The following is an 11,418-nucleotide window of genomic DNA, read 5'->3' as shown; positions in this document are numbered from 1 at the left end:
TCTCTTGATTTAAACTAACTTAAACTATAGCGGACTATAACGTTGAAAGTATCAAGCCACGAAGTAAATAACTTACCTTGACAGTTCTGAGTTCTTTCAGCACCAATAATTGCTTGAATAAACATGGATAAGAATAGTATACACAAGTCAATATCAGCACTTTTGTACTGCAACACTACGCTGGCCTGCTGATCACTAAATGCCGCTGAGAGTAGGGAGAAGGCTCGCTCAGCTGCAGCAGAGGAAGGCTGCACCAATAGAACCTGCTTCACTGCGGCTGACCAATGTGGAAGACGCTCGACATGTTGGTACCACCACTTCACTTTCTCCCCGTCAGTGGTTACCACCACGTCCTGAACTGCAGCGACATAATCGGGCAGCTCTGCAATCAAGCCATCTATGATCCTGTCGCTGTTCAAGAAGGCGAAGATGCGGAGAGCCGACATAGTGGCTACCGTAGGTCGCATCCACTGCACTGTCACAGGGCACATGATCCGTGCAGCCTTGAATGCTGCGACCAGATCATACAACTGGACATTAAACTTTTGCAAAAACCACTGAATTGTTGGATCAACGCATGCTCTTGCCCTCTGTTCCAGTGTAGCGACATTCTGTATTGGATCTCCTGTTGCAATCGCAGTAGAAACAGCGCGAACATTTTGAGAAGTGGGACACACTTCATGCTTCAGCAACAGCTTGGAGTTTCTCACAGCATGAGAATACTAGTGGCTCATATCCTTCTAAATAGTAGGTGGCGGTAACAAAATCACTCCTGGGAGTCAAAGGGTTAACTTAATAAGAAGGAACTAAATCTTGGTGATACCTTCAGATTCCAACATTTTTTTTTTGCTTGTTTGAAACAGAAATGTGGAAGGTCTTAATCTTGAAGAAATAAAGGGCTTTAAAGTTCCACCCCAGATGTTGGAGAAGATGAAGAACCACATGAGAAGTAAGCAAAAACTTCAATTTTCAAAGTTCAATGTTGACAATTCAAAAGAATCCCCACCATGTAGACTATGCAGTGTCTAAGGAGAAACTTTTTGACATGTAGTGAGTGAGTGAGTGAGTGAGTGAGTGAGTGAGTGTTCCAAGCTTGCTGAAAAAGAGCATAAGAGTATGCATGACAAGGTTTGTCAATTCTTCATTGGAGATTGTGGAAAGTACTACGATTCTCAGTTGAGTATGTAACAAGGGAAGTTTGGTGACAAAGGTTCAGCGTTAAAGTTATCAGTTGTCACGGGCAACTTGCTTCGTTTCCAAGGGTAACTTTTCGGGGTTTGACGTCATTTAACTGGTAACGGTCGCCAGTTTGAATTTAACCATTACCATTTGTAGACTGGCGGGTTCATCGCTCATGACATCAAGGCCCTAAAAGTTACTTGAGTTAGCTGAGCAAATTTGAGGTTGTGTAGAGGACGTGAGAACCTGACGAAATATATATTTCACTTTCGTCCCAAATAACCACATTTTTCATGCCAATTATATTCCGGCAATGTTGGTACACACTTTCCATTCCGAAGGAATTGTTCCAATAACGGGAAATAATATTTTTAGACGACGTTCTCGTTGGCATCGGCGTCGTCCTTGTGTAAGCTCCCTATAAGGGAGCACGCGACGTTTTTTTTTTTTTTGAGAGGCGGACGGAAACCGAAAGTAAACTTTTCGCATGCCAGGACAGTAGTGTCTCCCAGATTTTTAACCTTATCATCTCTTATGGAGGATACGTGAAAGATGCTTAGCAATGTAATGGTGGTAGTGACAAAACAAGTTGTAAGGGAAAGAAGCCCACTTCAGTTGCCGTCTGCGTCTCAAAAGCTTGGCTTTTTTTTCTGAAAGGGTAACATAAATAACCTTTTTTGACAATTTGAGAACAATGATATTAATAATTCTTTAAAAAATTAATTTTCATGATGATGATGATGATGATGATTATTATTATTGAATAAGGTATTGTTTTTCTTTTGGTTCCTAGAACTAAAGCGAGAGGCAATGGCTCGAGCTGAGGCCAGGGACAAAGTAAAAAGCGAACCCTCTCAAAGGATAGAAAAGAGAGATTTAGAAGAAACTGCACACAGAGAGATGTCAAATTATGACAACAAACAATTTCAGGAATAAGAAGAGAATGTCATAGTTGTAGAGTAGATTTTCCATTTGATAAGTGAGTTTAACATTGTCTGCTCTCCTGACACCTTTAGCTTTAAAACAGTCGCTAAGGTGAAAATGTTAGGATCACCTGTTACTTCTCTTGTGTATTAAGAGTTGTATTGTTCAAGAATAATTTTGGTGGTTTTAGGATCTGCAACTAACAGCATTAGTTCATATACCACACCGACTAAATTCCCGTTACGCTATTTTTCGTCTTTTTACTTTGTTAATTTTAGTACAATTGAATATTGCTGTGAATCATGTGACAAGGATTTGATATCCCGATTAAATCACCAAACGGAAGGTTTTCCGGATCATTGTCATTGCTTCATTTTGTGGCCAGTGCTGTGAACATGGCATAACAACCCATTTTATGATGAATAACGCCAACCCGTTACTAGAGTGTAAACAGCAGTAACTACTCTCGAACACACCAAGGAGTATTGATATTTGGAAGTTTTCAGCCGACTTCATGAAACAAGTCAGCGAGCATCTGTTGATGAAGATGGTGTGATGTGTCTGTGAGAAAAAAATGATATGCAAGTTGCTTGGCAAAACGCAAGAAAATTAGAGGAGACGTCCTTTTATCCTCATATCGTACGTGCGTGTGGTAATAAAAACATTTTGTAAGTTTTTGGTATCACCGAAGAGGGATTGGACAGCGGGTTCAGGCTTCTCGCACAACCAGCTCTCGTGGCGCACGCCCGGGATTGGCACACAGTCTTCATAAGATGATTGCGCTCGCATAAGGTTGGAGAGGGAAGACTGAGACTGCTGGCAATCTATCCCGGACAGGAATCGTTCCTTCGACACCAAACTCATGCTCTACTTATTGAGGTACAAGAACAAGGCACCGCGGTCAGATAAGCACAATCCAAGCAGTCGCAAAAAAGCATGAAGCCAAGTAAGCACATTACTGCGTTTTCAGTTTAAAAACACATGCTTGTAAAACGTTTTCGCCCATGATTCACACTTAGACGCTTGAATATGCCGTCGAAAACGAAGTCTTTTAAAGTACTACCTGTATTTCAAGACGATCTCCGGCACGCATTTTGAAAATGCTCCAGTGTTTTGTGTTGACAAGGCAAAAGGGAGACTTGACGTACTGTGACGTCATAGTGTAGAAAACCTTTCAAAACTAACGTGTTGATGTGGATAGGTACAAACAGGCTTTCAAAACGCCCCAGAAAATTTTATGATTACTTAGTTTCGTCCTTTTTTAACGGCTTAAAGTGGACAGGTGAAAGGTTGGTGTGGATGAAAAATAATTTGAAAACGCGTTGGTATGGGTAATTCCTTGGACACTTACTTGAAAAGACGCTATTTGTCACTTGTTGAAGGAGCACCATTCATTAAAAATTATAAAAATTGAGTGGATTATGGCTTCGTAAATTCCAAGCCCGCTCATTCCCCTGCCCCCCCCCCTCCTCCCGCCCCCTCCTCCACGGGGGATACATTTTTTCACCTTTGCTTCCTCAGGTTAGTGGATTTGCTTAGTTTGTCACCCCATGGTGGGCCCCTTTTTAAAAGCCAGTGGTTTTGTTCGGATTTTATCACAACTATATGTGTTGTTGCGCTTTTAAATCTTAAATGATTGTAAAAAGATTGTGCTTAATAATTAAACAGCCAAAACATATGACTTAGTTTCTTGGGGCATTCTTCCAGAACCCTACCGTGGAATTTGTAAGTATGAGCTGGCCTCACCGTCAGGCGTTTGCACTATAGAATGCCAGCAAAGCCCGGGAGTGGGGAGTAAGGTTTTGAGCCTGCTCGGAATTTGAAATAGGGAGCTTTAACACAATACGTTTTTCAGCCACAGATGGCAACCGGAAGTGAGCTGTTTTCCTTTTTAACGCATTGATACTTCCACATTTGTATAATTGGGAGAGACTACTCCCCTAACAGGCGTAATGTTCACTTCTGGTTTCCATCTGTGGCTCAACAACATCTTACGCTTTAGCTCCTCCCTAATGACGAAACCATGATCCCAAGCTAAACATAATTTTTGTATATTCCGAATGAACCTTGTTCTGTTGATTACGCGTGCTATCTGATGTCAAAAACAAAATCAACAAGATGCTTTTTCATTCATTCTGTTATTTCCTATTTTATCCCTCACTATAAAATGCTCCCCTTAAAATCTCTTTCGCTATACTTTGTTTCAGTCTTTTCTTTTGTTCGCCTCTTTTTGGCTCCTGTAGTCCGTCTACGATCTTTCGCTTCAGTAATTGTGGTTTCTATTTTCTGTTTTCTTTCCTGACGTTGTCCTTGAAGTCTACTATATTTAACAAACTGTGATGTGAGATTCCATTTTGCGGTGTGTCTGTTCAGTAATAGATCACAGAAGACGTCATCAAAGTGTGGTAAGAACATAAAGTCTCACTGATGTACAGAAATAAAAACAAATTTTAATGGTAGCTGCATCCGTTACTTTAAGTTACGTTAAGTTGCGCAACTTAACTTTCTGATTTCGCGGCAAATGGTGGCAGCCTGTAGCCTACTTACAGGCGATAATTCGTGCTCAGTGCAAGCGCGAAACTCTGATCCTGACAAACCGGTCGCCATATTGGACGCGTTGGTGCGTTAGTGAAAGATCTGGGACAAGTGACAGCAAGGGGTACGAGGGTCAGAGAGAAGAGGAATAATAATAATAATAATAATAATAATAATAGAACTTATTTTCAAAAGGTAATGTTTAAAGCTGAATAGCTTGTGGGATCGTGCACGAATGAAATCAAATCAATTTAATACATATCAACAAGAGTGATTTCACTCTTGATATCAAATCATATTGGTTTTTGTGGAAAGGGAAAAACCGGAGTAGCCAGAGAAAAACCTATCGGAGCAGAGTAGAGAAACAACAAACTCAACCCACATATGACGCCGGATCTGGGAATCGAACCTGGGCCACATTGGTGAGAAGCGAATGCTCTCACCACTGCGCCATCCCTGCCCCGGAATTCGACCAGGCTGCTTTTTCCGTCCTTTCTCTCAGGGACTGAGCAATAATTATCAGGAGGGAGGGGGGGGGGGGGGGGCTTAAGTTAAAATAATGGAAAGGAGGGGGGGGGGGCTCTACGTTAGATTTCTCAAGTAAGTTGAGGGAGGGTCTTAATTAAATTTCACAAATTCGATAATGAATAAATAAACATTTTCTAAATAGACAGATGCCACTCCTTTGACTATCCATAATGTCTAAATATTGCATCAACATAAACACATGCTTTAACTTATTTAGAATGTCAACATATGATAGATTGAAACAATCGCTCATGCACAGAAGTCACAAACCACGTTGTGAGCTTTGCCAATAAAACATTTGGCATTTAAGAGGTGCCGCAGACATGCCAGGTCTGTTCTTGATTTAAACAGCGAGAGGGTTTCGAGGTCTACAGTTTCTAGCTGAGGAATGCCACATACTTCTGTTCATAGTTGTCATCAATGGGTTCACCTCCCAAAGACCGAAAAATTATACAGGTTCGGGTCCTACGGCTTTCTGAGACAGCAATCCTCTTCTTCTCCCTTTTTTTCTTCTGTTCCTTCTTTTTTCTTGATTTGGATGCTTTAGATTTGGTACCAATAGGAAATGTCGCTTTATATTTAGCCATCACCCTATCCAGGTATCCTACAAGATGCAGAACGTTTAAACCGACTTGAGACTTTATTGAATGACGTTGTTCAGCATTAAAATTGTGTAAACAGCTGAGGCCAGTCTTCAGTTTGGCATTGTCTGTAAAAAGACTGTTGTCGTGTTTTTCTAACTTGGTCACGACAGCATTAAGCTCGTCCTGGATATCATTTGCCTCTTTTTGCAACGTCTGATGTTGCTGTCATCATGGGGAGTTGGCTTGTAATTCTCTCGGAGAAACCTTCCTGCACAAGCAGAATTGTCGGATAAAAGATATTGGTATCTGTTTTCAAGTTTTTCAATATCTAAAGTAACTTTATATTGCCTGTCTCTTTCCTCGATAAACGCCTGCTTCATCAATGCTGCATTGGCTCCAGCCCTTGTTTTGAAACTTTCGTAAAAAGCTGACAGGAGTTTGTTACCGAATAATGCAATTCGCCTTTTTGCATCAGGAACAAAACCATAATTGGTCCGACGAGGTTCAAGTCAACTCGCTTTCTGCAAGTAAACTGAAACTCTACCTAAAGGAACACGGTTTACCCGTCAGCGGAGGGAAAGCAGCAATCGTAGCTCGTCTTCTAGGTGCTGGAGAAGCTCAACGTAAAGAAAACCCGGATGAGCAGCAATCTAGCAGTTCCGAAGACCAAGAAGATAATGAACAATCAGACGATTCGGAAATTGACGATTATGAAGAACAAAGTTTCGAAGTGCTCTTCACCCCTGACGACGCAGTGGAATGCATTGCAGTACGGTGAAGAAAGGTACGGGTTAGAGAGTAGGGGGGGGGGGGGGGCACATCATAATTTTGAGAGAACGTGAGGGGGGGTCAAAGCTAATCTTGACGCTGCTGGAGGGGGGACCTATCTAATTTTTCCTTTGGTCAAGCTCATTTTAGGACCCCCCCTTCCTGATAATTATTGCACAGTCCCTTAGCCCCCTCCATTCTAGTTCCCAGATCTCATCGTTTCTCTTAGACGGCGGGGCCTTCGCACGAGGAAACGAAAGTCTCTAGAGGCATAAGAAATTCAATTATTTTTCATTGGCTAGCTTGCGAACAATAAAATTTTGAACCGAAAGTAAAAATGGCCGATGTGGCTCAATGGGGTCAGCTGGCGCGAAGCCGGTTGGTTAAAATGATCCGATTGTCTGTTTAATGCTATGATATTACTTATTGCTTCTTTCTGTTCGATACGAAGGGACTAGACCTTGGCGGATTGTGCTCCTAAAAGTGGCATATTATGCCTCATGCCGTGCTCGAAATTTTGCCAAATTATGCCAAAATTATGCCAGAATTCCCAAATTATGCTCTTGATATCCGAAATGACGTAGATTTTGTACATATAGGCGCAATAACGACACCAAATTACGATGTTTTTGTTGTAAATTTATTTTTGTTTTATGGCAGTTTGTCTCAGCCCTCAGCTGTGCAAATTGGCTGCTCGCATTTCTGAACCGTTTGTAAAATCCTTCAACGACTTAACGATCCTACTTGTACATACTGACTGAACCAAACGAATATAGTACTCTCTTCATTTAAATTAACTCAAACTATAACGAACTGTAACGTTGAAGATATCAAGCCACGAAGTAAATCAACTTGTCTTGACAGTTCTGAGTTCTTTCAGCACCAATAATTGCTTGAATAAACATGGATAAGAGTAGTATACACAAGTCAACATCAGCTCTTATTGTACTGCAACATTGTGCAGGCCTGGAGATAGTCTGCAAGAGCGCTGTCCTGCTGATCGCTAAATGCCGCTGAGAGTAGGGAGAAGGCTCGCTCAGCTGCAGCAGAGGAAGGCTGCACCAATAGAACCTGCTTCACTGCGGCTGACCAACGTGGAAGACCCTCCACATGTTGTTACCACCCTTCACTTTCTCCTCTTCCGTGGTTACCACCACGTCCTGCTCGGCAGCGACATTATCGGGCAGCTCTACAATCAAACCATCTATGATCCTGTCTACACATCTACATCTACATGTTCCAGCACTCGGCAAAGTCCCTTTTTGACTTGTGGCTGTTTCTGCTTAGGTGGCCTCATACATCACAAGCCTTTTTAGAGACATCACCGCCAAGCCAGCCACTTCTGCTGGAGAGAACAGGACAACCACAACACCGGGGACTTTACCCCCTACTCTCATCGCATAATGCATGGGTCTCTTTAACGTCCCACAGGGAACTTAAGAACATAGAAGATATTTGTGAGACGGGGCCTACGGTTTATAGTCCTTATCCGAGAAGACTTGAAAGTCTAACCATTCGTAGATGAAATTATAAAGGCAGCACTTTCTCCTCGGTTATTTTAAGATCCTGAGTGTTCATCCGGCCGAGGTTCGAACCCGCGACCTCCCGCGTAACAGCCCGATGCTCAATCGGCTGAGCCACCGGTGTCACTGTTAAGAAGGGGAAGATGCGGAGAGCCGACATGGTGGCTGCCGTAGGTCGCATCCACTGCACTGCCACGGGGCACATGATCCGTGCAGCCTTGAATGCTGCGACCAGATCATACAACTGGACATTGAACTTTTGCAAAAGCACTGAATTGCTGGATCAACGCATGCTCTTGACCTCTGTTCCAGTGTAGCGACATTCTGTGTTGGATCTTCTGTTGCAATCGCAGTAGAAACAGCGCGAACATTTGGGACGTGGGGTACACGACATGCCGCTTCAGCAACAGCTTGGAGTTTCTCATAGCATGAAAATACCAGTGGCCCATCTCCTTCTAAATAGTAGGAGGCGGTAACAAAATGGTGGCCAAGGTCAACAATGGCCGCAAGTTGTAACTGGAGGTTGATTCAGCTTTCTTGGTCAGATAGCGTTTCCCGGATCGGCGGCACGATTTGTGGAGCGAGCTTTGCTGCTTCGGTTTCTCGAAGAAATTGCTCTACATCACCAAACTGTACAAGGAACTGTTCAAACACCTCCCACTTTGACCACCATCTTGTTTCACTGTGGGACTTTGGGGTTCGACCAGTAAGTTCTTGCCAGATTAGCTTCGCCCTGGGACTGTGTTTAAAGAAACGGATCCACAAGCTTCCAAAGGAAAGGACAATGGTTTCTTACATTATCTAGTGCGTGAGAAAAGCACACGACACTTAGCATTTTAGGAAACACAAATTTGATATGATTCAGGGCTGCTTCGTTAACACTTGCACCATATATCTTTCATTGTTACAATTAGAGTTGCCACGTACTTGATAGTCAACAGACAGACAGTTATTAAGTACATGGGCCAGATCTTGGGCATTTACGGACTGCACAGATATCTATAATCTACCCTAATAAGGCGTTGAACAATAGACCAGTTATCGCTGATAAACCGCACGATATGAACGATGGCCTCACCCAGTCTATTACTCCCATCAAAGATTAGGCCGAGAGCTGTGATAGCTATTTCTTCTTTCAGTCGCTCTGTTTCTTGTTTCAAAATAAGGGGAATGTGCTGACGTAAGTGGGAGCTATCTGTCAATCTGTTTCCACCTCTTTCAAGAAGATCGCAAAGTTTATCAATCTTGTACAATATGGAACTCCGGCCTTCAAGAAATCTTCCTCTACTTGAAAACGAAATGCACGCTCTTCAAAGGCAAGGTGCTTGTTTGTAATCGGCAACTGGCATTATCAGCTTTCAAAGCCTCAGTGATGGTAACATCTCTTTTCTTCGATTTGACAAGCTTTTCCTTTCCTTGGGCATGTTTCTTGGATTTACAATGGTTTTGTAAAATGCTCTTCCAAGTGGATAGTAACTCGTTGCAAGCATTGCAGAACAGCTTCCCTCCTCTTATACATAAGTGTTCATTGGGAAAGGACTGCAGCCTCTCGTCTAAACCAATCTTTTTGACATCAGTTTTCTTTCCCCGTTAACTGTATTTACCTTGGGTTGACTTCTGAGACCGATCTCTTGCAAATGAAGTTCTTTGTGGCCCTTGACCTGGTAGAAATGAATTTTTCCGCGTTTTGAATAATTAGCGGAAAAATATGCTCTCGTCGTTATGAACTATCAAGGGATTCGGTAAGAGTATTTAAGAAGGTGTTTTATGCAGATTAGTCATCTTGGTGTTCTCGCTGGAGGCACTTACTCTTGATTTTCTTTGCTAATTTGCCTGTTTTTCTTTCTTTTAGTTCTTACACGTCGCTGGCCAGTCGTCAGGCAAACTAAGCCTTATTTTGGATTTATCTTTGCTTAACAAATTTATCGTTAAGAAGTCTGTCAAGTACGAATAATTGAGAACAGTTCTTCAAATGTTTCTTCCGGTGATGTCTGTTTCTTCGTTTGATCTCAAGTCGGCCTATCACCACATTGATATCTGTGAGGAACACAGGAAATTTTTGTCGTTTAAGTGGCCTTCTTCTGATGGAGGTATGAAATTTTACGAATTTAAGGTTTTGCCTTTTGGTTTGACTTCAGCTTCTTATGTCTTCACCAAAGTAGTTCATCCATTGGTGAAATACCGGAGAGGTCGTGGACATCTTATTTTAATGTATCTCGATGGCGGTATTGGAGGCAATATGTCTGTAGAACGTTCCAGAATTCTCAGCGATTCAGTTCGTCATGATCTTGCTTCATCTGGTTTCACAGTTAACGACGACAAATCAATTTGGGAACCTACTCAGAGGTTAGTTTTCCTGGGATCTATTTTAGATTTTGGCGAAGGTTTAATTCAAATTCCTGAGTTTCGCATCCATAAGCTCAAATCTTCCCTCGTTTCTTGTCTCCAAAATAACCAAATTTTAGGCAGAGATCTTGCTTCACTTACAGGGCAAATTATTTCTATGGCTTGTGCAGCAGGCAATATTACCAGGTTGTTTACAAGAAACTGCTATGGAACGATTGAATGTAGATCCTCTTGGGATCAGCTCTTGCACGTCTTTCCTGAGGCTCGTTATGAACTTTCCTTTTGGTTGAACAATATTGACTCTATTAATGGTAAGGTTATGTCTCCTAAATCAAGCGCAGTTGGTGTTGTTTACTCCGATGCCAGTGACTCTGGTTTTGGTGGTTATTTCGTGCAGTGCGGCTTGGATTTAGTGTCAGGTGTTTGGTCCCACGAGGTAAGGTAAAGGTAAGGTACACGTTATTTAACGTCGGAAGTTCCTTTACTCTCTAGAGAGTACTCTCCCAGGAAGCCGACGGTGCGCTCATTTTACCCCCCTCTTAATGCGGTCTAGCTCTACTTTTAGAGAGATGTTGGCAGTCAAGTTTGTTCTGCTTTCTTTGGTAAACCAGCTTTCAGGTTTAACCCGGTTAAATGTTTTACGGACAATGAAAATGTACCTCGGTTTCGTCTGGAAGTAGTAAAGGTCATTTGCAGTCCGAAGCTTTGTATATATTTAGTATCTGCTGTAGTCATGGCATTTCGATCGAAATGGAATGGATCCCAAGATCGCAGAATGATCAGGCTGATTTTCTCAGTCGTACTTTTGATTCAGACGACTGGGGCCTTTCTCCACTTTCGTTTCACCACATTGACTCAGTTTGGGGTCCTCATTTTGTAGATCGTTTCGCAAATCATGTGAATGCCAAACTCCCTCGTTTCAAGTCTATATTTTGGAATCCAGGTTCTGAAGGCATAGATGCTTTTGTTATGAATTGGCACGGGGAGAATAATTATGCCTGTCCGCCTATCTGTCTTATTTTGCGTGTCTT

The 11,418-nt window shown here is 42.3% G+C and overlaps 1 long non-coding RNA gene and 1 pseudogene across 1 annotated transcript; one reads left to right on the top strand and one right to left on the bottom strand.

Moving 5' to 3' along the window:
- The window catches only part of LOC137977376 (uncharacterized), an 11,812-nt pseudogene extending 1,571 nt beyond the window's left edge, over nucleotides 1-10,241 (bottom strand).
- On the top strand, nucleotides 857-2,452 carry LOC137977642 (uncharacterized). The gene is made up of 2 exons (XR_011117852.1): nucleotides 857-949; nucleotides 1,973-2,452. It is a non-coding gene; the product is annotated as an uncharacterized lncRNA (long non-coding RNA).
- Nucleotides 10,242-11,418: the final 1,177 nt, after the last annotated feature.

This window comes from Montipora foliosa, chromosome 11, assembly GCF_036669935.1.
Source record: "Montipora foliosa isolate CH-2021 chromosome 11, ASM3666993v2, whole genome shotgun sequence".
NCBI lineage: Eukaryota > Metazoa > Cnidaria > Anthozoa > Scleractinia > Acroporidae > Montipora > Montipora foliosa.
Note: the sequence above shows the minus strand (reverse complement) of the source record. Positions and strands in the feature narration are given on the sequence as shown.